Consider the following 26,045-nt stretch of genomic DNA (forward strand, 5'->3'; position numbering starts at 1 on the left):
AAAACATCCTTGGATGGAAACGTAGTTATTGTGGTACAAAAAAATTATATTTCCCTGTGAATTAAATGTATTTTTCTAACCCTATTTGCACATTTAATTTCTTGTTTTAAGCATAAATCCCTCAATGTTGTTGGATTTCTCCCAAAACAACACTTTATATCTAATGCCATTTTGCTTGTCCAATAAATGCATGTCGTTTTAAGAAAGTTTGGATATTTTTATTGGAATACAAGACAAGGATACTAATTAAAACAATGTTTGTTTTCTCAGAGTGTTTGACAAATATGATTTGATAGTTATGGAATAAAAGATACTGGGGCTGATATGTGTTTAATGCCGTAACAATATCAGTCCTAACGTCATCGCCGACATTAGAAGGGTCATCTAGTGCCTTTGATCATGTGTGCATTGTGATGTTCGACTGATTCACACTGTGTGTGTTTGTGTGAATGTTGTGATGTCCTGCAGTAGTGGTGAGGCTCCTGTTTTTCTTCTTCATTAAGCGTGCTGAAGAGTGTTAAATAATATTAATGACCGGGAGAGTCGTTACTTACCTCGCTTTACACCCGCTCAAGTGATTTTATCGATTAGCGTGGAGATGTGGCACAGAACGGCAGATTATTGTGCGCTCTGATATTATCAGCAGCTTAAATAAGTTGATTAGCGACAGCGCTATCTTTAAATAGATCTAGATGATGATGTTGATTGGGTAAAGCAGGCCGCCATCCATCTTTTTGATCTGCTAATAACTGGAATCCATCACTGTTTCTATCAGGCCCGCTCGGACTCGCTCGTCTCTCCTGAGCCCAGATTTTTAGGAGAACCGACCCAGGAATGTAGGACACATGGAGCGCTCTGTTAATGGAGTGTGAAACGGGTCGAATCTGTGAACATGTTTCAGGTGTTCATGTGTCATATAAAGCTTCACAGTATCACAGATGTGTCGTCACATGATTTCGGTTTCGACATGTTTAATACAGGGGGTTTGGAAGTCGGGATGCACCGATATTGACCTTCTGGCTGATACAGATACATTTAATTAAATAATCCAATTGCATTAATTTCATTTCATTAAATACAATCATGTTCATGTAATGGCCGATCTGTACTCATTCAACTAGAGATGCAATGATGCAAAATGTGTGTATCCGAAAATCCTGTTATTATTCATATGAACTGAATTATGAATAGCTTCTTGTTAGGTTCACGTTAAATTGGTAAACGAAACAAACGTGAAGCGAAATGAACACTTATTTTGATACGTGAAGTTTTAAGAGAATAAAATGTTTTATTCTTCAGATCTATTGGTTGATATTTGAACTGACACAAGGGAAAGTGAACACTTCTTTTGATCGGCCAATTTAACATGATTATCAGCCAATGCGACAATCACATAGTGGCCAAAAATTGGCCGATTAATCGGCCTGGCCGGTCCGAGGTCGCCGATAGTGGGTTTTGCCGATACCGATAACTGAGGTTGGAAAACAGGCCGATAGCGATTAATCAGCCTGACCGGTCTGAGGTCGACCGAAAGTGGGTTTTGCCGATACCGATAACTGAAGTTGGAAAACAGGCCGATAGCGATTAATCAGCCTGGCCGGTCCGAGGTCGACCGAAAGTGGGTTTTGCCGATACCGATAACTGAGGTTGGAAAACAGGCCAATAGCGATTAATCGGCCTGGCCGGTCCAAGGTCGACCAATGGTGGGTTTTGCCGATACCGATAACTGAGGTTGGAAAACAGGCCGATAGCGATTAATCGGCCTGGCCGGTCCAAGGTCGACCAATGGTGGGTTTTGCCGATACCGATAACTGAAGTTGGAAAACAGGCCGATAGCGATTAATCGGCCTGGCCGGTCCGAGGTCGACCGCTAGTGGGTTTGCCGATACCGATAACTGAGGTTGGAAAACAGGCCGATAGCGATTTATCGGCCAGGCCGGTCCATGGTCGACCAATGGTAGGTTTTGCCGATACCGATAACTGAGGTTGGAAAACAGGCCGATATCGATTAATCAGCCTGGCCGGTCCGAGGTCGACCAATAGTGGGTTTTGCCGATACCGATAACTGAGGTTGGAAAACAGGCCCGATAGCGATTAATCGGCCTGGCCGGTCCAAGGTCGACCAATAGTGGGTTTTGCCGATACCGATATCTGAGGTTGGAAAACAGGCCGAAAGCTTTTAATCGGCCTGGCCGTTCCGAGGTCGACCAATAGTGGGTTTTGCCGATACCGATAACTGAGGTTGGAAAACAGGCCCGATAGCGATTAATCGGCCTGGCCGGTCCGAGGTCGACCAATAGTGGGTTTTGCCGATACCGATAACTTAGGTTGGAAAACAGGCCCGATAGCGATTAATCGGCCTGGCCTGTCCGAGGTCGACCAATAGTGGGTTTTGCCGATACCGATATCTGAGGTTGGAAAACAGGCCGAAAGCTTTTAATCGGCCTGGCCGTTCCGAGGTCGACCAATAGTGGGTTTTGCCGATACCGATAACTGAGGTTGGAAAACAGGCCCGATAGCGATTAATCGGCCTGGCCGGTCCGAGGTCGACCAATAGTGGGTTTTGCCGATACCGATAACTTAGGTTGGAAAACAGGCCCGATAGCGATTAATCGGCCTGGCCGGTCCGAGGTCGACCGATAGTGGGTTTTGCCGATACCGATAACTGAGGTTGGAAAACAGGCCCGATAGCGATTAATCGGCCTGGCCGGTCCGAGGTCGACCGATAGTGGGTTTTGCCGATACCGATAACTGAGGTTGGAAAACAGGCCCGATAGCGATTATCGGCCTGGCCGGTCCGAGGTCGACCGATAGTGGGTTTTGCCGATACCGATAACTGAGGTTGGAAAACAGGCCCGATAGCGATTAATCGGCCTGGCCGGTCCAAGGTCGACCGATAGTGGGTTTTGCCGATACCGATAACTGAGGTTGGAAAACAGGCCCGATAGCGATTAATCGGCCTGGCCGGTCCAAGGTCGACCGATAGTGGGTTTTGCCGATACCGATAACTGAGGTTGGAAAACAGGCAGATAGCGATTAATCGGCCAGGCCGGTCCAAGTTCGACCAATGGTAGGTTTTGCCGATACCGATAACTGAGGTTGGAAAACAGGCCGATATCGATTAATCATCCTGGCCGGTCCGAGGTCGACCGATAGTGGGTTTTGCCGATACCGATAACTGAGGTTGGAAAACAGGCCCGATAGCGATTAATCGGCCTGGCCGGTCCAAGGTCGACCAATGGTGGGTTTTGCCGATACCGATAACTGAGGTTGGAAAACAGGCCCGATAGCGATTAATCGGCCTGGCCGGTCCGAGGTCGACCAATAGTGGGTTTTGCCAATACCGATAACTTAGGTTGGAAAACAGGCCCGATAGCGATTAATCGGCCTGGCCGGTCCGAGGTCGACCGATAGTGGGTTTTGCCGATACCGATAACTGAGGTTGGAAAACAGGCCCGATAGCGATTAATCGGCCTGGCCGGTCCGAGGTCGACCGATTGTGGGTTTTGCCGATACCGATAACTGAGGTTGGAAAACAGGCCCGATAGCGATTAATCGGCCTGGCCGGTCCGAGGCCGACCGATAGTGGGTTTTGCCGATACCGATAACTGAGGTTGGAAAACAGGCCCGATAGCGATTGATCGGCCTGGCCGGTCCGAGGTCGACCGATAGTGGGTTTTGCCGATACCGATAACTGAGGTTGGAAAACAGGCCCGATAGCGATTAATCGGCCTGGCCGGTCCAAGGTCAACCGATAGTGGGTTTTGCCGATACCGATAACTGTGGATGGAAAACAGGCCTGATAGCGATTAACCGGCTGTACATAATATGTAATAAAGTTCGGAAGCTTGGACGGAAGTTTATTTTGTCAGAAAGTATAAAAGATTGGGAAACATTTTTGTAAAAAAACAAAACTGTAATTCTGTCCCTGTCCACGTCTCATTCCCACAATGCACTGTGCTCGTGCTTGGCCTTCTGTAGCAAGTGAACAGCCGAACGGCAGCGGTTTCACATAAGGTTGACATTAGCATGAAGATTTACTACCGATAATTTAGTTTTTCTCCCCTTTTCTCCCTAATTTGGATGTCCAATTCCCAAAGTCCTAGTGGTGGCGTAGTGACTCGCCTCAATCCGGGTTGGCGGAGGACGAATCTCAGTTGCCTCCACGTCTGAGACCGTCAATCCGCGCATCTTATCATGTGACTTGTTGAGCGTGTTACCGTGGAGACGTAGCACGTGAGGAATTTTCACGCTATTCTCCGCGGCATCCACACACAACTCACCACACGCCCCACCGAGAGCGAGAACCACATTATAGCGACCACGAGGAGGTTACCCCATGTGACTCTACCCTCCCTAGCAACCGGGCCAATTTGGTTGCTAAGGAGACCTGACTGTTATCTTTAATGATAGCGTCCTCTAAACCTGGTCAGCAATGCAATTCTCCAGTGCAGTGATTAGTTATAAACAAATGAATGATCAAACCACGTTTGGTTGTCTTACATGACTGATTGACTGTACCAAGACAATAATAATAAAGTTTTAAATCTGACTTTAAAGTGTCTGTTTCTCTGCACAGAGTAGTCACGTTGTAAAACAAACTCCATGAAGAGTCAGTGATTGTTTTTTATTTAACCTCTAGGGGGCACTGTTAAACTGCAGAACCAAAGAGTTCAGTCTGTAGAACCCTCCAGCGCTGGCCACGGAGGAACGAATTATAATCCACAAATTATAAAAAATCGGAGACTGTCGGTGCTGATTTTTACCCGATAGCTCAAAAATGCTACTATCGGCCCTGATTAATCGGTAAATCTGATATATCGTCCATCAATTTATGTACGTTTTAATGGCAGTTCGCACCTTGTTAAATTGCATCTGATGTCCAGTAGTGCAGATACAGTAGTTGTTTTAATCAGCTGATACCGATGTTTGGCCAATACATCGGACCATCTCTATTTATAACAACTCAAATGTGTAACCACATATCCAGGATTGGGGGGGATCAGATGTGGTCTTTTGTTGTTGTTGTTTTCCCCTCCTGTCTCCTCCCAGGTCGAGAAGACGGGGATGACCTGACGGGGCGCAAAGCACGCCCCTCCCCAGGGAAAGTGTAGGTCATGCCGGTGTCGCACGCCCGGTCCCCAATCGGCCTGATGGGGCGCGCGAGGGATAAAGGCGGTTCGAGAGAGAGAATTACGGGCATGTCCGTCATGTGTGTGTTTATGATTGTGTGTTTTGGTTTTGAGTTTAATTAAATATTATTTATACTGACAAGCCGGTTCTCGCCTCCTCCTTGCCCATCTTAACCCCCTTACAATTATAATTTACAACAGATGAATAAATATTTTTTAATTATTTGAATCCTGCTATTACAAATGAGAAATCGAAGTCCACGTTAAGTTTCTGGGATGCTGGTTTTATTTTGGTTAAAGGGAGGATCTCCTAATCAAACTATTGGTGTCAAGTCAAAATGTATTTTATAGCACATTTAAAAGCAACGGAGTTGCACCAAAGCACTGACAAATTGGGTTTGGCAGTGGATTATATGGGCATTTTAAAGTTTGTGTGTGTGGTGTAATATAGTTTTACGGCAACATGGATTGTTAGGTATAAATAACTATTTAAATGTACAAACTACAACTATGATTATCTGTCGCTCTGATGTAATAAACATAGGAAATAGTTTTGACTTTTCTATTTGTACATCTAAGATGATGAGCGGCATATTGGACACAGATAATGCCTTAATTAATGCCTTCATTAATAATAAAATAATGCTTGAACATTTAAATTAGTCAGATCATTGTAATTCAACTACAAATATATCTGTAGGTCATCTGCATAGCAATGAAAATGAATGTTGTGTTGTCAAATCACTGAACTAAGAAGTAACATATATAGTGGAAACAGTATTGGCCCTAACACGGATACTTGCGGAACACCTCAAATTACTGTTGAAGAGGAGGACATCAAAAATAGTGATCCATAATCCAAATAATCTAAAAGTAATCCATAACAGATTACTAATTACATCTAAAATTTAAATCAGATTACTTTACTGATATTGTCTCAAAAAAGTAATCACAGTGCTAATCTTTACTTTTAAGTTACTTTCATAAATGCATTTCACAAGTTTGTTTTTCTGCTCAAATTCAAAATTAATATCTATATTATTATGTCACAGAAACACAGTCATATATATATTCATAAACATCTTTCATGAGCAATACTGTTTCACACTGATCATGCAGTCTGTGTGATCCAGCAAAACAACCTTAATCCAACGGTTTGTCTGACGTTTAGCCCCAAACATTATTGATACTGGGGTTTAGTTTTGTTTTGTTTTGCCGGCAAACTGCCTCTCCTGCTTATCCAACTGTGAACGGAACATTCTGCCTTAATTTGATTAAACACTTTGTTAGGAACGGCAATTAATGCACTTTCTCTGGCCATTTTTAATGGCTTGCAGCAATTAATACATTGAATCTTGTTAATTATTCTCCTGTTTTTTTGCTCATAGGTGAAGCGTACGCTGGAGATGTTATTTGTGGGGGTGAGAGCGCTGTCAGCGGCTGAAAGCTCAGCACACTTGAAGCTGGAATCCATTTATTCCCCTGGCCAGGCCTAATTACCCCTCTCTCCCGGCCGCCACAGGTACACTCTGCTTTCATCCCGGCCTGAGCCCATTCTGCACCCAACCAATAGAGAAAGATTAATTGTTTTCTTTCTTTTGTCTCTCCGGGGACACGGGTCACTTAATAAAGAAAAATAATTCTCCCTTGCCCCCCACAATCGGCCTTATTTCCCCAAAATGTGTTCGGACAACGTGCACGGGGAGCTTTTGTTCTTGTTAGTGAGTTACCTTCAAAGTGGCAGAAATACACCAGAAACAAATGCCCCAAATGAAGGAAAATGGATGAGCGTCGAGTCGCCGCTGAGCACGAGTTGTGTCATCATTTGTTTGGCCATTGCGCTCTAATTCGTCATTACAGAAGTGAAATTAGAGCGTCTGCTTGCTGGTGTTGATTTGTAAAGCAAGTGTAATAACAAAAGGGAATGGAGGTGCAATTAGTGTTCTTTGGTATTTGAGTGTCGCAGCGTTTGCTGAGCGAACACATCACACCCACAAACACATTAATGGCAAACAGTCAGGACGCTCTACGCAGAGGTCAATAACATGCACACTTAAATGCAAATGGCACTGTAACGTGTCAGATCAGTGACCTTTTGTGGGAAATGATTCACAGGTTTATCAGTAGTGCAGCGTTTCAGAGAATGACACTAAAGATACTTCATCAGATTAAATTCATGTTTGATAAAGAAGGTTTAATCAAGCCTGAAATTGTACATTAATTGGCAGCTAACGGTTCATGGCATGAAGGTCTAAAGGGTCTGACTGTTTCACAAGGTCTTAAACGTTCTGCTAAATAATCTGGCGCCAAACCATGTTATGCTTTACGTGTAAGAAATGCAATCTTAAAATCAACCCTAAAATGAACTGGTAACCAATGCAAAGAAGCTAAAACTGGAGAGATCCGGTTTAACGACCTACAATGCACTGATTGAAGACGTGCTCAGGACCGGTCAACCCACAAGGCGGCATTGCTTAGAGGGCATAGCGGTCACTAATCTACCAAACCAATTTTAGCATGTGTCCAATCTGCGTCGAACAACATCGCCCTGTGCATTCCTATAACGTGTTGTGGCGCCCCCTAAGGAACATATAGACCATGCACTAAATGCCTTATTGGCATACTGGTAGGGATCGGTGAATCGGAGCGATGCCCAATGTAGGCGTGAAAGAATCTCTTAAATCGGTTCTTCTCAATGAATTTTGTCACGCAGTAAAACAGAAGGCAAAACAACGCTGAGTGAAGTGGATATTTACTTACAATTCATTGAAACAAAACCTGCAGATGAATTCAATCGTTTGCCAGTGATGAAGATCATCTGCGAGTCTGTGAACGATTATTTACTGAAAGTCATTTTCTAAATACTGACATGAAATCTCTTAAAAGTACCAAAACTTACCAAGTCAATATCATGTTTACTGGACACGTCCTATGAGTTGCCTACCATATAAATAGCATAATATATTATAAAGATAACAAGCTTTTACCATATTGTACCAGCACTAGCCTAGTTTCCATCCAGCTGTCGCGCTACTTTGTTGTCGACAAAGTGAAAATGCAAAAAAAAAAAGGGACATTTTCCGCCTTCTGCCGGTTTCCATTCAAACGGGCTTTTATGGATAATAATGGTGTGTGTGATGACATCATGCCTAAAAACACACTTTGTCGTGTCAGTTTTGGTTTAGCGCAACAGAAATCTGTTTCATTCAGAAGTGTGTGTTTATCACTAATTCACCTCACAGATGTCACTGATGTTTCTCCTCTGAGATTATTGAGACAACAGAAATTATTCAGTTTACTGTCATTATAATTAACAAATAAAAGCATCAGAAGAGGAGGAATTGCAAAAGTGAGCAGGTGCTCTTCTGATGGGACTGTAATATCGGTCCTGATGTTGCACCTATCACAGGTTGCCATCGGTTACGACCCGAGAGCCAATCATCACCATCACAGCTGCATCATGTCCCGCAACTTTTAACCCCCAACTGAACTTGATCATCATCTCAAATTAATTTAATGTTGTCATTTATATTTTCTGAAGCAGTAAATGTGATCTGAGGTAAAGAGGGTTCGATTTAAAGTATTTAAACGTTTTAAAATGTTCAAAAGCTGTTTTCTGAAAGTGACTCATTGGACAAATAGTTCAGATAGTTTATAATCTTGAGAAAAGTCTAGAACATTCTGAGAGTCATTCAGACGACTTTATTCATCTCCAGAACAGAGTACGGATCATTTAACATTGTGTACAGAAAAGGCATATTTAGGTCTAAAATTATATTTTATTTAATTTGGTAATTTATTTTATTTTATACAGGGGATTTTGGTGACATTTCTTCAAAAGTATAAACAATAATTTAATAGAATTGTGCTGCAAGTGTTCCAAAAAAATAAATAAAAGAAAGTACTGAAGCTTTTCTCAAGTGTTTTGCATTTATTCTTAATTTAAATCATCATCTTTGTGCACAGAAATGATGTGTTTTGTATTGTGGATAATTCTGTGATCTATTATTCTGAATGGTGTGTAAAAGCAACTTTAATAAATAAACAGATGATTACTGCGATTGTATTAATCACAAACAGTGTTCAATCATTTGTTCTCCTTGTACTTGTTGATGACCGGTGCATGATACGAGAGATTTGTGTTGCACTCCTGTTAGTGTCCCGTTTGCAGATCGGCTCTATATGCCGTAAAGATCAACCCATAATCACGTACCATAAATTATCTTTCAATACTGTCGTCATGGTAACACAGGCTAACGATTGGCGCAAACTCTGTCATGTGACACTACATTTTTGCATTAATACCAATTTTATCGAAAAAAGTGTTTCCAAACAAGTTTTTCATGACATTTGATGTTTCGACACAGAGTTTATGTGCTTGAGTTAAACGGAAAAATATGATGTCGACATTTGTGACATTTTAGCTCTAATGTGCGTTTCCATCAGATTTATTTTAATGCACTAAAATCCTTGTATGGAAACATAGTTAATGTACATGATACTGCCATCCATAACAGATTACTAATTACTTCTAAAATTGAAATCAGATTACTTTACTGGATATTGTCTCAAAAAAGTAATCACAGTGCTAATATTTACTTTTAAGTTACTTTCATAAATGCATTTCACATAAGTTTTATTAATAATTGTATTAAAATGTATGTCTAGATTATAATGTCCATACAGAACTTTCAGCTGTCACAGAGACACATATGCACATACAGCACGTTTCCAATGTATTCTACATACATAATATTATTTAGAAACGTGTCACCAGAGTAATGTACTTACTGTGTCATTTAAAATCTTTTTATTTATTTACTTACTAAAAAAGGAATTATATTACAGTAACTAATGACTCTGTATTCAGATTACACCCAACACTGATACTAAACAAATCAACAGTATTTATTACAAATAATTTAATTTAAATGTAACATTTTAGTGCAATTTTTAATGATCTTTTATTGCAACAAAACTCTTTTGTGAATGTGTATCTTTTCAATACACGGTCATATAGACTTCCATGCAATAAATAATGCATAAATTAATTCAGTAATCTTTCTAATGGACTGCATGAAGCCAATTCATATTAAAAAAACAATTAAAAAAAACATTTGTGAATCAGACTCTTTGTATGCAGCCAGCAAAGAAAATGCAATGGAAATTGTTGATATAATAACAATGTTTACCCCCAAAAATTGCCTTATGTGGTAACATCTAAAGTGAGTCAAAAATGTTATTTAACATGTCCGAATCAATTTGAATACATTAATTACACCAACAAACCTAATTTCAAATGTTAGATCAAGTAGAAAGGTAACAATTGTATTTTAGCACTTTGTACAGTGCATTTATTGTATTTGTGTTATTTTGTGGTACTTCTTTCTGTCTTTTATACATATATATTGTTCTGAGACTCTGACAGACGTCTGATTTTCTGTGTGTGATCAGAGAGGATGGATATCAGGCGCTCTGTGACATAATGTGCTGTGGCACGCAGCTTCGCTTTATTAGCACCAGCCTGTTATTTTCCTGCGACTCTAAGTGTAGATAGGCAGTGATAAATGCTGTCCTGCTCTGTTGATGCAATTCATTTGTCAACTGCCTGAACAAGGTTAATCAGTATTCTCCAGCCAGATTACGGCCTCGTCACCCTCTCGGCAGTAATTCCTGCCGTATGGGCCCTCATCAGGCCCCCCGTTACGGCCCCGAACACAACACATGCACCCCTGCAGCTGGGGACCAACATGAGTTATCTGGGATTGCCTTTGCTTGAAAACATATTATTAATAACACCAGAGTAAAAGGAAATAGACAAACACAAAACACAAATTATGTCAGGACGCTTTCATAATTTATACTGCGAGTATTTCATACGTAGACCTGCGTAACCATGGGAAACGGCGTAAAAAAAAATCAATGGAAATTCATATTTCATAAGGCCATAATTGCGTTTGAGGTGTGCGCTGGTCGTTTGTTTTAGCGCCGGCGTGCTGACAGTACCATACATTTGTGCTCTGCCTCTTATTTCATCTTGCAGTCCTTCGATTTCACCGCTCGTGTCTTTTTACCGCTACAGCTGCTGAAAATAAGGGCTTTGAAGTCAAGAAAATGCTGCTTTTTTTTAACACTTGACAGCGTTCTATCATCTGTGAAGTTATCGATTTGCCAGTGTTTTAACCATCAAACTGGATCTGTTTGAGAGCCTCTGGTTTTTAAACAATTCCTTTGACAGGCGAGGTGTCACAGCAATTGCCCCGCTTTTAAAGACAGTATTTCAATTTGTGGAGCGCGCCGGGCCTCTTTGAAGGAGCGTTGGACCGCCGAAAGGGCCCCCGCGGCGGACAGAGTTGTCAGAGTACGGTGAGGGGAAAAAAATGGAGAGGCTTTGCTTTATAGATTGCTGTTAGGTCAACAAAACTTTGGCAGCATTGATTAACTTGACAGTGAATACAGCAGTACATTTATCACTAATAGCTGGACTGCAGAAAATCTAATAAGACTCCAACAATCCCCCCCGGAGCCGTAACCGGTTCAGCACGGCCAGCGGAGCGTGCATTGGAAATATCTGCAGCCGAGGGGTCAGACGGAGATGATACCCCCAAAACCACACGTCATCCCATCAAATGCATCTTTCCTCGGCCGTGCGCTCCAAAAAACAGGAGCAAGACTGCTGCGCCAGTGTCATTAATTGAAGCTAAAGTACATCCTCCTCTGGCGGAGTGTCTTATCTCCCCACTGGAGCTCAGCGGCATTAAGAGAAAGGGAGGATTTGAATTGTTGGGAGTTAGATTTGCATGAACAGCTATAAAACACTGACCACACATCACAGTTTAGCGGAGAGGCTAATCGATTAGCTGTCACCTGCGCATCAGCTTCACTCCTTGGATTCAATTTTTTTTTCCACCCGTTTTGCATATGGTATCGATCGGGAGCGGGTAAATGAGCAGAACGCGCGGAGACCAGAGGATGAATTGTTTACTCGCATAAAAATAACCTTTCAATAGAAGAAGATGCATGGCGCGGGCTTGCGCTGGCATTCTGCTGCCCCAAGCAGATGGCATTCAGCTGCTATTGATCTGGTCCTGGAGACAGGCGGGGGGCACGGGGAACGGGCCTGTCCATTCTCACGCCACACCAAACACTTCCTGGAAATGCAGAGACACAATGAAACGGCACTGTTTGTAAACATCATCAGAGTTTTCAGTGGCAGGTGGACGTGCTCGTCGCAGGATTTGATGCATGCGTTGAGTGATTTTACTGTGCACTCCAACAACTGTTCTGCCACACCAAGCAAAAACAGAGTAAAATGTTTGTCAGAATTGATTTATGACTGTAATCATGTCTCTTAGACTGTAATCTGTCCTGGGACAGACAGGTTTCACTCAACTGTGCTAAAATTTAGTGAAAACCGAATGCAAAAATGGACAATCAAAACACTTTGAAGCCATTTTTCTCAGTTTCACTGGCATAGTTACTGCGTTGTGGCTTTGTCGGGCCAGCATAGTCTCATGACTACTCGTAATAATTCATACAAGATGGCGAATTTGTAAGAGGTACAACCAACCAATAAACAAACAGAATTTTAAATTGATACAATACAGGCATCATACTTGAGCACGCCACCTATACAACATTTTATTTTAAGGAAAAAAAAGACCCATCTGTGAACAAATTTGGTTCCTCGTTCCATATTAATTAAAGCCATACAAATATCTGATGCACAGTGGTAAGAAAAAGTATGTGAACCCTTTGCAATTAGGTGTTTTTCTGCATGAATTGGTCATAAAATATGATCTCATCAAGTGTACACAAACACAATGTGCTTAAACTAACAACAAACACACAATTATAATCTTTCATGTCTTTATTGAACACAGCCCATTAAACATTCATAGTGCTGTGGAGAAAGTAAGTGAACCCCTGGATTTAATAACTGGTCGATCCTCCTTTGGCAGCAATAACCTCAATCAAGCCTCTCCGATAGATGCGGATCAGACCTGCACAACGTTCAGAAGGAATTCTGGATCATTCTTCCTTACAGAACTGGTTCAGTTCAGACATATTCTTAGGATGTCTGGTGTGAACGCCTCTCTTGAGGTCATTCCACTGCATCTCTATTGGGTTCATCAGTCCACAAAACATATTCCCATTAGTGTTGTGGAGTGTCAAGATGGTCTTTGACAAACTTCAGGTGCACATAAATGTTTTTGTTGGAAAGCAGCGGCTTCCTTTGTGATGTCCTACCATGAACACACACCTGTTTTCTGTACAGTAGACTCATGAACAGAGATGTTAACCAGTTCCAGTGATTCCATCATGTCTTTATCTGTCACTCTAGGGCTCTTGTTCACCTCACTGAGCATTCTGCGGTGTTCCCTTTGAGTCATCTTGGCTGGACGGCCACTTCTAGTGAGAGTACCTATAGTACTAAATCATCTCCATTTATAGACAGTTTGTCTAACTGTGGACAGATGAATATCTAACGGCCACTTCTAGTGAGAGTACCTTTAGTACTAAATCATCTCCATTTATAGACAGTTTGTCTAACTGTGGACAGATGAATATCTAACGGCCACTTCTAGTGAGAGTACCTATAGTACTAAATCATCTCCATTTATAGACAGTTTGTCTAACTGTGGACAGATGAATATCTAACGGCCACTTCTAGAGAGAGTACCTATAGTACTAAATCATCTCCATTTATAGACAGTTTGTCTAACTGTGAACAGATGTATATCTAACGGCCACTTCTAGTAAGAGTACCTATAGTACTAAATCATCTCCATTTATAGACAGTTTGTCTCACTGTGGACAGATGAATATCTAACGGCCACTTCTAGTGAGAGTACCTATAGTACTAAATCATCTCCATTTATAGACAGTTTGTCTCACTGTGGATAGATGAATATCTAACGGCCACTTCTAGTGAGAGTACCTATAGTACTAAATCATCTCCATTTATAGACAGTTTGTCTCACTGTGGACAGATGAATATCTAATGGCCACTTCTAGAGAGAGTACCTATAGTACTAAATCATCTCCATTTATAGACAGTTTGTCTCACTGTGAACAGATGAATATCTAACAGCCACTTCTAGTGAGAGTACCTATAGTACTAAATCATCTCCATTTATAGACAGTTTGTCTAACTGTGGACAGATGAATATCTAACGGCCACTTCTAGAGAGAGTACCTATAGTACTAAATCATCTCCATTTATAGACAGTTTGTCTAACTGTGGACAGATGAATATCTAACGGCCACTTCTAGAGAGAGTACATATAGTACTAAATCATCTCCATTTATAGACAGTTTGTCTCACTGTGGACAGATGAATATCTAACGGTCACTTCTAGAGAGAGTACCTATAGTACTAAATCATCTCCATTTATAGACAGTTTGTCTCACTGTGGACAGATGAATATCTAACGGTCACTTCTAGAGAGAGTACCTATAGTACTAAATCATCTCCATTTATAGACAGTTTGTCTCACTGTGGACAGATGAATATCTAACTGGTCACTTCTAGAGAGAGTACCTATAGTACTAAATCATCTCCATTTATAGACAGTTTGTCTCACTGTGGACAGATGAATATCTAACGGTCACTTCTAGAGAGACTACCTATAGTACTAAATCATCTCCATTTATAGACAGTTTGTCTCACTGTGGACAGATGAATATCTAACGGCCACTTCTAGAGAGAGTACCTATAGTACTAAATCATCTCCATTTATAGACAGTTTGTCTAACTGTGGACAGATGAATATCTAACGGCCACTTCTAGTGAGAGTACCTATAGTACTAAATCATCTCCATTTATAGACAGTTTGTCTAACTGTGCACAGATGAATATCTAACGGTCACTTCTAGTGAGAGTACCTATAGTACTAAATCATCTCCATTTATAGACAGTTTGTCTAACTGTGGACAGATGAATATCTAACGGCCACTTCTAGTGAGAGTACCTATAGTACTAAATCATCTCCATTTATAGACAGTTTGTCTAACTGTGGACAGATGAATATCTAACGGCCACTTCTAGTGAGAGTACCTATAGTACTAAATCATCTCCATTTATAGACAGTTTGTCTAACTGTGGACAGATGAATATCTAACGGCCACTTCTAGTGAGAGTACCTATAGTACTAAATCATCTCCATTTATAGACAGTTTGTCTAACTGTGCACAGATGAATATCTAACGGCCACTTCTAGAGAGAGTACCTATAGTACTAAATCATCTCCATTTATAGACAGTTTGTCTAACTGTGCACAGATGAATATCTAACGGCCACTTCTAGAGAGAGTACCTATAGTACTAAATCATCTCCATTTATAGACAGTTTGTCTAACTGTGCACAGATGAATATCTAACGGCCACTTCTAGTGAGAGTACCTATAGTACTAAATCATCTCCATTTATAGACAGTTTGTCTAACTGTGCACAGATGAATATCTAACGGCCACTTCTAGAGAGAGTACCTATAGTACTAAATCATCTCCATTTATAGACAGTTTGTCTAACTGTGAACAGATGAATATCTAACGGTCACTTCTAGAGAGAGTACCTATAGTACTAAATCATCTCCATTTATAGACAGTTTGTCTCACTGTGGACAGATGAATATCTAACGGTCACTTCTAGAGAGAGTACCTATAGTACTAAATCATCTCCATTTATAGACAGTTTGTCTAACTGTGGACAGATGAATATCTAACGGCCACTTCTAGTGAGAGTACCTATAGTACTAAATCATCTCCATTTATAGACAGTTTGTCTAACTGTGGACAGATGAATATCTAACGGCCACTTCTAGTGAGAGTACCTATAGTACTAAATCATCTCCATTTATAGACAGTTTGTCTAACTGTGGACAGATGAATATCTAACGGCCACTTCTAGTGAGAGTACCTATAGTACTAAATCATCTCCATTTATAGACAGTTTGTCTAACTGTGCACAGATGAATATCTAACGGCCACTTCTAGAGAGAGTACCTATAGTACTAAATCATCTCCATTTATAGACAGTTTGTCTAACTGTGAACAGATGAATATCTAACGGTCACTTCTAGAGAGAGTACCTATAGTACTAAATCATCTCCATTTATAGACAGTTTGTCTCACTGTGGACAGATGAATATCTAACGGTCACTTCTAGAGAGAGTACCTATAGTACTAAATCATCTCCATTTATAGACAGTTTGTCTAACTGTGGACAGATGAATATCTAACGGCCACTTCTAGTGAGAGTACCTGTAGTACTAAATCATCTCCATTTATAGACAGTTTGTCTAACTGTGGACAGATGAATATCTAACGGCCACTTCTAGTGAGAGTACCTATAGTACTAAATCATCTCCATTTATAGACAGTTTGTCTAACTGTGGACAGATGAATATCTAACGGCCACTTCTAGTGAGAGTACCTATAGTACTAAATCATCTCCATTTATAGACAGTTTGTCTAACTGTGGACAGATGAATATCTAACGGCCACTTCTAGTGAGAGTACCTATAGTACTAAATCATCTCCATTTATAGACAGTTTGTCTAACTGTGCACAGATGAATATCTAACGGCCACTTCTAGAGAGAGTACCTATAGTACTAAATCATCTCCATTTATAGACAGTTTGTCTAACTGTGCACAGATGAATATCTAACGGCCACTTCTAGAGAGAGTACCTATAGTACTAAATCATCTCCATTTATAGACAGTTTGTCTAACTGTGCACAGATGAATATCTAACGGCCACTTCTAGTGAGAGTACCTATAGTACTAAATCATCTCCTTTTATAGACAGTTTGTCTAACTGTGGACAGATGAATATCTAACGGCCACTTCTAGAGAGAGTACCTATAGTACTAAATCATCTCCATTTATAGACAGTTTGTCTAACTGTGGACAGATGAATATCTAACGGCCACTTCTAGTGAGAGTACCTATAGTACTAAATCATCTCCATTTATAGACAGTTTGTCTCACTGTGCACAGATGAATATCTAACGGCCACTTCTAGAGAGAGTACCTATAGTACTAAATCATCTCCATTTATAGACAGTTTGTCTCACTGTGCACAGATGAATATCTAACGGCCACTTCTAGAGAGAGTACCTATAGTACTAAATCATCTCCATTTATAGACAGTTTGTCTAACTGTGCACAGATGAATATCTAACGGCCACTTCTAGAGAGAGTACCTATAGTACTAAATCATCTCCATTTATAGACAGTTTGTCTAACTGTGCACAGATGAATATCTAACGGCCACTTCTAGAGAGAGTACCTATAGTACTAAATCATCTCCATTTATAGACAGTTTGTCTAACTGTGCACAGATGAATATCTAACGGCCACTTCTAGTGAGAGTACCCATAGTACTAAATCATCTCCATTTATAGACAGTTTGTCTAACTGTGCACAGATGAATATCTAACGGCCACTTCTAGAGAGAGTACCTATAGTACTAAATCATCTCCATTTATAGACAGTTTGTCTAACTGTGCACAGATGAATATCTAACGGCCACTTCTAGAGAGAGTACCTATAGTACTAAATCATCTCCATTTATAGACAGTTTGTCTAACTGTGGACAGATGAATATGTAACGGCCACTTCTAGAGAGAGTACCTATAGTACTAAATAATCTCCATTTATAGACAGTTTGTCTCACTGTGGACAGATGAATATTTAAGCTCTTCCAGATAACTTTATAACCCTTTCTGTGATCTTTATTGCGAGTCATGGTCCACGTCAGAAGATGCTTCTTGTGAATAGCAAACTCAAAATGTTTAAGTGCTTTTTGTAAGTCAAAGTAGCTCAAACCCGTACCTCCAATCTCGGTTCATTAATTAGATGCCAGGATTGCCAACTCCTGACTCTAATTAGCTTTTGCTGATATCATTATTATAGGTGTTCACTTACTTTTTCCAACCTCCACTGTGAATGTTTGAATGATGTATTTAGTGTGTACAAGAACAAACCAGATGTTATGGTGAGCATACTGGCAAACTATTTTAAGACAAATGTATATATAAATGTAGATAATTCAAAAGGGTTCACATTCTTTTTATTGCCACTGTATGTCATTAACCTGTAATCACATTCATACTATAATTAAGACTTGTCACAAGACTGAGTTGGCAGGGCAGTATATATCTCACATTTTGTGATTTTGTTTTAACTTTGTTTACTGATTTATTTGTTTAATAATAATAATAATATAATAAATAATAATAAAATTATGTTTTATATCATTAATTCATTTGGCAACTCTGTGATTGGTATTTCACCCACCCGTCATTTTAAAAAGAACGTTATTAATCGTCCTTTTATTATGTTCTACCGGTCACCATTTGGAAAGGAGGCTGCGGATCTTCTGAACTGGAATTAAAACAATGATCGTTTTTAGTCCCCAGGGATAGTCAAGTCCTGTTTTACAAAAAATCTCCACTACAGACCTACAGAGCTGAAATATTCTTCATTTGTGTTTTGCTGAAGAAAGAAAGTCACACATCTGGGATGGCATGAGGGTGAGTACATTTTTAGGTGAACTGTTGCTTTAAGCTCAATCGACAGAATTTGTGTTGAAAAATGAATTTCGACTCGTTCCTCCTTTTCTTTAATAAAGTACAAATGTGTGTTCCAGTGAGGCACTTACAATGGAAGTCAATGGGGGACAATTTTTGGAGGTTTAAAGACAGAAATGTGACGCTTATAATTTTATAAAAGCACTTACATTAATTATTCTGTTCAAACTTGTGCAATATTTGAGCTGTAAAGCTGTTTAAATCATCATTATGGGGTTTTAGGGTTTTGGCATTACATCATCATGGTAACCAAGTTGTAATATTGTCCATATCTTCACACAGATGTGGTCAGTGTGTGATTTAATGACAGTAAAATCATGTTAACACACATATTGTTTATCTCTTGTGTCTATACTTTTGAAACAGTATTTTAATGTTTACAGATTAAACCCCATTGACTTGCATTGGAAGTGACTCACTGGAACACACATTTGTTCATATCAAATAACTGTACACTCACCTAAAGGATTATTAGGAACACCTGTTCAATTTCTCATTAATGCAATTATCTAATCAACCAATCACATGGCAGTTGCTTCAGTGCATTTAGGGGTGTGGTCCTGGTCAAGACAATCTCCTGAACTCCAAACTGAATGTCAGAATGGGAAAGAAAGGTGATTTAAGCAATTTTGAGCGTGGCATGGTTGTTGGTGCCAGACGGGCCGGTCTGAGTATTTCACAATCTGCTCAGTTACTGGGATTTTCACGCACAACCATTTCTAGGGTTTACAAAGAATGGTGTGAAAAGGGAAAAACATCCAGTATGTGGCAGTCCTGTGGGCTGAAAATGCCTTGTTGATGCTAGAGGTCAGAGGAGAATGGGCCGACTGATTCAAGCTGATAGAAGAGCAACTTTGCCTGAAATAACCACTCGTTACAACCGAGGTATGCAGCAAAGCATTTGTGAAGCCACAACATGCACAACCTTGAGGCGGATGGGCTACAACAGCAGAAGACCCCACCGGGTACCACTCATCTCCACTACAAATAGGAAAAAGAGGCTACAATTTGCAAGAGCTCACCAAAATTGGACAGTTGAAGACTGGAAAAATGTTGCCTGGTCTGATGAGTCTCGATTTCTGTTGAGACATTCAGATGGTCGAGTCAGAATTTGATGTAAACAGAATGAGAACATGGATCCATCATGCCTTGTTACCACTGTGCAGGCTGGTGGTGGTGGTGTAATGGTGTGGGGGATGTTTTCTTGGCACACTTTAGGCCCCTTAGTGCCAATTGGGCATCGTTTAAATGCCACGGCCTACCTGAGCATTGTTTCTGACCATGTCCATCCCTTTATGGCCACCATGTACCCATCCTATGATGGCTACTTCCAGCAGGATAATGCACCATGTCACAAAGCTCGAATCATTTCAAATTGGTTTCTTGAACATGACAATGAGTTCACTGTACTAAAATGGCCCCCACAGTCACCAGATCTCAACCCAATAGAGCATCTTTGGGATGTGGTGGAACGGGAGCTTCGTGCCCTGGATGTGCATCCCACAAATCTCCATCAACTGCAAGATGCTATCCTATCAATATGGGCCAACATTTCTAAAGAATGCTTTCAGCACCTTGTTGAATCAATGCCACGTAGAATTAAGGCAGTTCTGAAGGCGAAAGGGGGTCAAACACAGTATTAGTATGTGTTCCTAATAATCCTTTAGGTGAGTGTATATGTCCCATTCATTTTAATATTCGACACACATCACCTCAGAGAAACATGAATGGCGCTTTCAACAGGCCGAGCATCACATGACTGAATGGAAATGATCAGTCAGTTATCTGCCCATAATGAGGCTGTGATGCTGTGGTCAGGTTAGCTCTCGGCGTGCATTGTTTAAAGGGTGACTGCTCTTCTCTTGTGTTCTCTCAGTGAATCCCCTTCACTCCAGCCCCCCGTCTCCCCATCACTGCTCTCCCCGAACCTCAGCACTACAGCACTAATTAGTTTCAGAGGGAATGGCCAACGAGCCCCTCCACACATCCTAGAGACGAGCTCTCACATTAACCAGACAAATACAGAGAGCCCTGCTGTAAAACCGCTTTAGCTTTTATCCTGGAGATGCATCGAGGACAACATCCACAGACCATCACGTCTTCCGTCTCCAAAATGCCTTCGGACACGGCAATCTGTTTTAATTTGGCCCAGACGAAACGTTCCCCTGTTTGTCGCTAGAGAAGCAGATCTTTTGCACTTAAATAGATGCTTGCAGTTTTCTGCTCAATGTGTTATTTTATAACATGATTAGTGGCGCTGGGAATATGCAGCGTGGTATTCAAACATGTTGGTACTTGCTGGACAACAGTGACCCGCTGTTTCCAGCATCTTCAGCTGAATTTCTCTGTCCAGCCTGAAATGGCTGATTTATTCAGCAATGCTTCTTTTTCGTCTTCTGAGGTCGTGATAAATGTGGCGCTGTGCATGCATTTAACACAACGTCTGTGGTGTGAACGCTTCATTTTAATGATTAAACATTACCCTGATCACCCACCTAACTGCGTACATCTATCCTCCACAACTAAACTCTGTCAACGCCGTTTCACGGTATTTAAGGGTTTTTCTTGTGTGAAGAGGAAGTGCGCTCTGCTCTTTTTCTTTGTCTGTGTCAAGACACGCCGTTCATTTCGGGTGGCAGTCTGCAAAGAAGTCCTATTACGAGGGTGTTTGAACCAAAGCGTCTTCAGTTGGTTTATAAATGGTTCCTCGGGGCGGCAGGGCCCTGAGCTGCGTGTAGTTGAAGCTGTTTTGGCAGCGTACGCAGTCATAATCTCTGAAGGTTCGCGGCAGAGCAGTGCGCTCTCCGCTTACCGTGGTAATTGGCTGATGAGGAGTCTCGGGCCCTAAAAAGAATGTCAGGGTTCGATTTCTCCACGATCCTGAGTGAGGATATGTCACCATTTACGGTGCTTTCGGTGACACCGGCTCTTGGCAGAAACTCTGGGGAAATCATTACGCTGTTTATAGCGCTCCCCTGTCGGACGGCTCTTCCCTCTGATATTTTCACAATGTTTTTCCACTGAGTGATGGCACCTCACCGGGGTCAGGGAGAACAAGTCCCTTTTGTAAATTTGTGACCATATTTTAACAGGCAAAAGAGAAAAAGGCAGACAATTGGTGACGCGTAGCGGGAAGCTGCTGAGGAGACGATCAATGCTGTCCGGCAGGTGTCTTCTCAGAGGAAAGAGACGGCGCTCTATTGATTTCTGGGGCTACAGCCACATTTTTAGAATGGATTGCTTTTGGCCTTTGGCACGTTGAATTTGGGATTTTTATCTCACAGTACAGTAGTTTAGTGTTGTTTAGTGTGAACAGTGTTGTTCCGGGTTTCAATCTCTGACTTCGTTAGTCAGAATTGGCAGATTTACGCACTTCAAACGAAACTTAATTGGATTTTGAATGACCTTGTGTCTGTGTGTTAGATTTTCGTTTAGTTATTTACACTTATTAAGGATTTTGGTGACACTTATTCTTTCTATGAAGTCCATATTTATAATGCATTAAACTACATTCATAATGTTTCACAATACACATTATAATAAGTTATAACTTGGGAATTATTCATATTAATTATATTTAATGCGGTTATCTTTAATGCAGTTATATTTAATGCGGTTATCTTTAATGCAGTTATATTTAATGCGTCACATCTTTAATGCGGTTATATTTAATGACATATTTAATTCGGTTATATTTAATGTGTTACATCTTTAATGCGATTATATTTAATACGTCACATCTTTAATGTGGTTATATTTAATGCGTCACATCTTTAATGCGGTTATATTTAATGACATCTTTAATGCGGTTATATTTAATGCGTCACATCTTTAATGCGGTTATATTTAATGCGTCACATCTTTAATGCGGTTATATTTACTGCGTCACATCTTTAATGCGTCACATCTTTAATGCGGTTATATTTACTGCGTCACATCTTTAATGCGGTTATATTTAATGCGTCACATCTTTAATGCGGTTATATTTAATGCGTCACATCTTTAATGCGGTTATATTTAATGCGTCACATATTTAATGCGGTTATATTTAATGCGTCACATCTTTAATGCGGTTATATTTACTGCGTCACATCTTTAATGCGGTTATATTTAATGCGTCACATCTTTAATGCGGTTATATTTAATGCGTCACATCTTTAATGCGGTTATATTTAATGCGTTACATCTTTAATGCAGTTATATTTACTGCGTCACATCTTTAATGCATCACATCTTTAATGCGGTTATATTTACTGCGTCACATCTTTAATGCGGTTATATTTAATGCGTTATATACATCTTTAATGCGTCACAACTTTAATGCAGTTATATTTAATGCGTCACATCTTTAATGCGGTTATATTTAATGCGTTACATCTTTAATGCAGTTATATTTAATGCGTTACATCTTTAATGTGGTTATATTTAATGCATCACATCTTTAATGCGGTTATATTTAATGCGTCACATCTTTAGTACATCTTTAATGCGGTTATATTTAATGCGTCACATCTTTAATGCAGTTATATTTAATGCATCACATCTTTAGTACATCTTTAATGTGGTTATATTTAATGCATCACATCTTTAATGCGGTTATATTTAATGCGTCACATCTTTAATGCGGTTATATTTAATGCATCACATCTTTAGTACATCTTTAATGTGGTTATATTTAATGCATCACATCTTTAATGCGGTTATATTTAATGCGTCACATCTTTAATGCAGTTATATTTAATGCGTTACATCTTTAATGCGGTTATATTTAATGCGTCACATCTTTAATGTGGTTATATTTAATGTGTCACATATTTAATGCGGTTATATTTAATGCGTCACATCTTTAATGCAGTTATATTTAATGCGGTTATATTTAATGCGTCACATCTTTAATACGGTTATATTTAATGCATCACATTTTTAATGCGGTTATATTTAATGCGTCACATCTTTAATGCGTCACATCTTTAATGCAGTTATATTTAATGCGTCACATGCGGTTATATTTAATGCGTCACATCTTTAATGCGGTTATATTTAATGCGTCACATCTTTAATGTGGTTATATTTAATGCGTCACATCTTTAATGCGGTTATATTTAATGCGTCACATCTTTAATACGGTTATATTTAATGCGTCACATCTTTAATGTGGTTATATTTAATGCATCACTTAACTCACAGGTTAAGTCATGCACTAAATAGGGAGCAAGGGAGCATCCTATAGCTCTCCTATAACTGTTCTGAGACCAGTGCAGACAGACAGCACACTGGAGGTTAAGTCATGCACTAAATAGGGAGCAAGGGAGCATCCTATAGCTCTCCTATAACTGTTCTGAGACCAGTGCAGACAGACAGCACACTGGAGGTTAAGTCATGCACTAAATAGGGAGCAAGGGAGCATCCTATAGCTCTCCTATAACTTTTCTGAGACCAGTGCAGACAGACAGCACACTGGAGGTTAAGTCATGCACTAAATAGGGAGCAAGGGAGCATCCTATAGCTCTCCTATAACTGTTCTGAGACCAGTGCAGACAGACAGCACACTGGAGGTTAAGTCATGCACTAAATAGGGAGCAAGGGAGCATCCTATAGCTCTCCTATAACTGTTCTGAGACCAGTGCAGACAGACAGCACACTGGAGGTTAAGTCATGCACTAAATAGGGAGCAAGGGAGCATCCTATATCTCTCCTATAACTGTTCTGAGACCAGTGCAGACAGACAGCACACTGGAGGTTAAGTCATGCACTAAATAGGGAGCAAGGGAGCATCCTATAGCTCTCCTATAACTGTTCTGAGACCAGTGCAGACAGACAGCACACTGGAGGTTAAGTCATGCACTAAATAGGGAGCAAGGGAGCATCCTATAGCTCTCCTATAACTGTTCTGAGACCAGTGCAGACAGACAGCACACTGGAGGTTAAGTCATGCACTAAATAGGGAGCAAGGGAGCATCCTATAGCTCTCTGTAACTGTTCTGAGACCAGTGCAGACAGACAGCACACTGGAGGTTAAGTCATGCACTAAATAGGGAGCAAGGGAGCATCCTATAGCTCTCCTATAACTGTTCTGAGACCAGTGCAGACAGACAGCACACTGGAGGTTAAGTCATGCACTAAATAGGGAGCAAGGGAGCATCCTATAGCTCTCTGTAACTGTTCTGAGACCAGTGCAGACAGACAGCACACTGGAGGTTAAGTCATGCACTAAATAGGGAGCAAGGGAGCATCCTATAGCTCTCCTATAACTGTTCTGAGACCAGTGCAGACAGACAGCACACTGGAGGTTAAGTCATGCACTAAATAGGGAGCAAGGGAGCATCCTATAGCTCTCCTATAACTGTTCTGAGACCAGTGCAGACAGACAGCACACTGGAGGTTAAGTCATGCACTAAATAGGGAGCAAGGGAGCATCCTAGAGCTCTCTATGCAGTTAAGTGCGTTCACTCCTAAAATCGGATCAAAAGTTCAGTTTCAGGCTGCAGATGATGTTTGGATCACTCAATGATCATCAGTACATAGATTCAACATTTATAATGTGTCATTTTATTGGATGATGCTGGATGTTACTTTGAATCTGAATTAATTATGCTAATTTATGATGTAATGTCTGTAACATCTCATGAATAATCAACACTTCTGGACACATCATAAACTATTTGATGATATCAGGCAGATGGCGACAGCAGACCACATCGGGCACTTTATTAAGACCATAGTGTTCATAGTAAATGCTGAGTGAGGGAAGGAATAACTAAGCATTGTGAACTGATTGGAAAATGAATTGTCACAGCAGAAGTCTTTCCGTGTCTGTGTGAGAGGTGTCAGATCCGTCAGTCTGATAATTCAGCCTCTTAATTGTGAAGACCTGCAGGACTGGGAGTATTGGGTAATAATTGTCAGAGTTACACAGGGTTAGATGTGTCATTACTGGCACGTCAATACCGCAGAAACTGAGAGGAGATCAGTGAATGATTCGATTGTCAGGAGAGAGAGCCTCAAACAGCCTCGTGATCAATATACAATCCTCAAGATAACATGTCAAAGTTAGCATTAGCATGTTAATATTTGGACTGTGATGTGTTTTATGTGATTTATCGTTTTTAAAAGTTAAAGAAAGACATATTGTTTCCATTGTGTGTTGTTTTATTTTTCTGAAATCTAAAACAACGAGATCCATGAGTTATTGTGGCATATGTTGTACCCCCCAAAAAACGTTCTAACTGCTTAACGTCGTTCCAAACACAACTTTCAGGAGATGTTTGGCAGAATGTTAGGGAAAGCCAGTGTCAGTCACCATTCACCTTCGGT

General features: G+C 40.4%; 1 protein-coding gene and 1 long non-coding RNA gene across 16 annotated transcripts in view; one reads left to right on the forward strand and one right to left on the reverse strand.

Annotated features, from left to right (window-relative positions):
* Positions 1-16,387, reverse strand: part of LOC127620747 (uncharacterized) — a 95,969-nt gene extending 79,582 nt beyond the window's left edge. The window contains exons 1-2 of one of the 2 annotated variants that reach the window (XR_007967801.1): positions 16,311-16,387; positions 15,881-16,224 (exon numbers count right to left, since the gene is read on the reverse strand). This is a non-coding gene — a long non-coding RNA (uncharacterized LOC127620747). Of the gene's footprint in view, positions 1-15,794; positions 16,225-16,310 lie in introns of both variants that reach the window. The other variant, XR_007967800.1, reaches the window with a different exon arrangement.
* Positions 1-25,145, forward strand: part of LOC127620735 (synphilin-1-like) — a 108,272-nt gene extending 83,127 nt beyond the window's left edge. Inside the window, exons 11-13 of one of the 14 annotated variants that reach the window (XR_007967790.1) lie at positions 24,011-24,102; positions 24,746-24,837; positions 24,929-25,020. The gene's annotated coding sequence lies outside the window, so the exon portion shown is untranslated. Of the gene's footprint in view, positions 1-24,010; positions 24,150-24,194; positions 24,412-24,470; positions 24,688-24,745; positions 24,838-24,928 lie in introns of those variants that run through there. The other 13 variants (XR_007967788.1, XR_007967785.1, XR_007967796.1 and 10 more) reach the window with 13 other exon arrangements.
* The last annotated feature ends 900 nt before the right edge of the window (positions 25,146-26,045 follow it).

The sequence above is a fragment of the Xyrauchen texanus genome, chromosome 27, assembly GCF_025860055.1.
Source record: "Xyrauchen texanus isolate HMW12.3.18 chromosome 27, RBS_HiC_50CHRs, whole genome shotgun sequence".
Lineage (NCBI taxonomy): Eukaryota > Metazoa > Chordata > Actinopteri > Cypriniformes > Catostomidae > Xyrauchen > Xyrauchen texanus.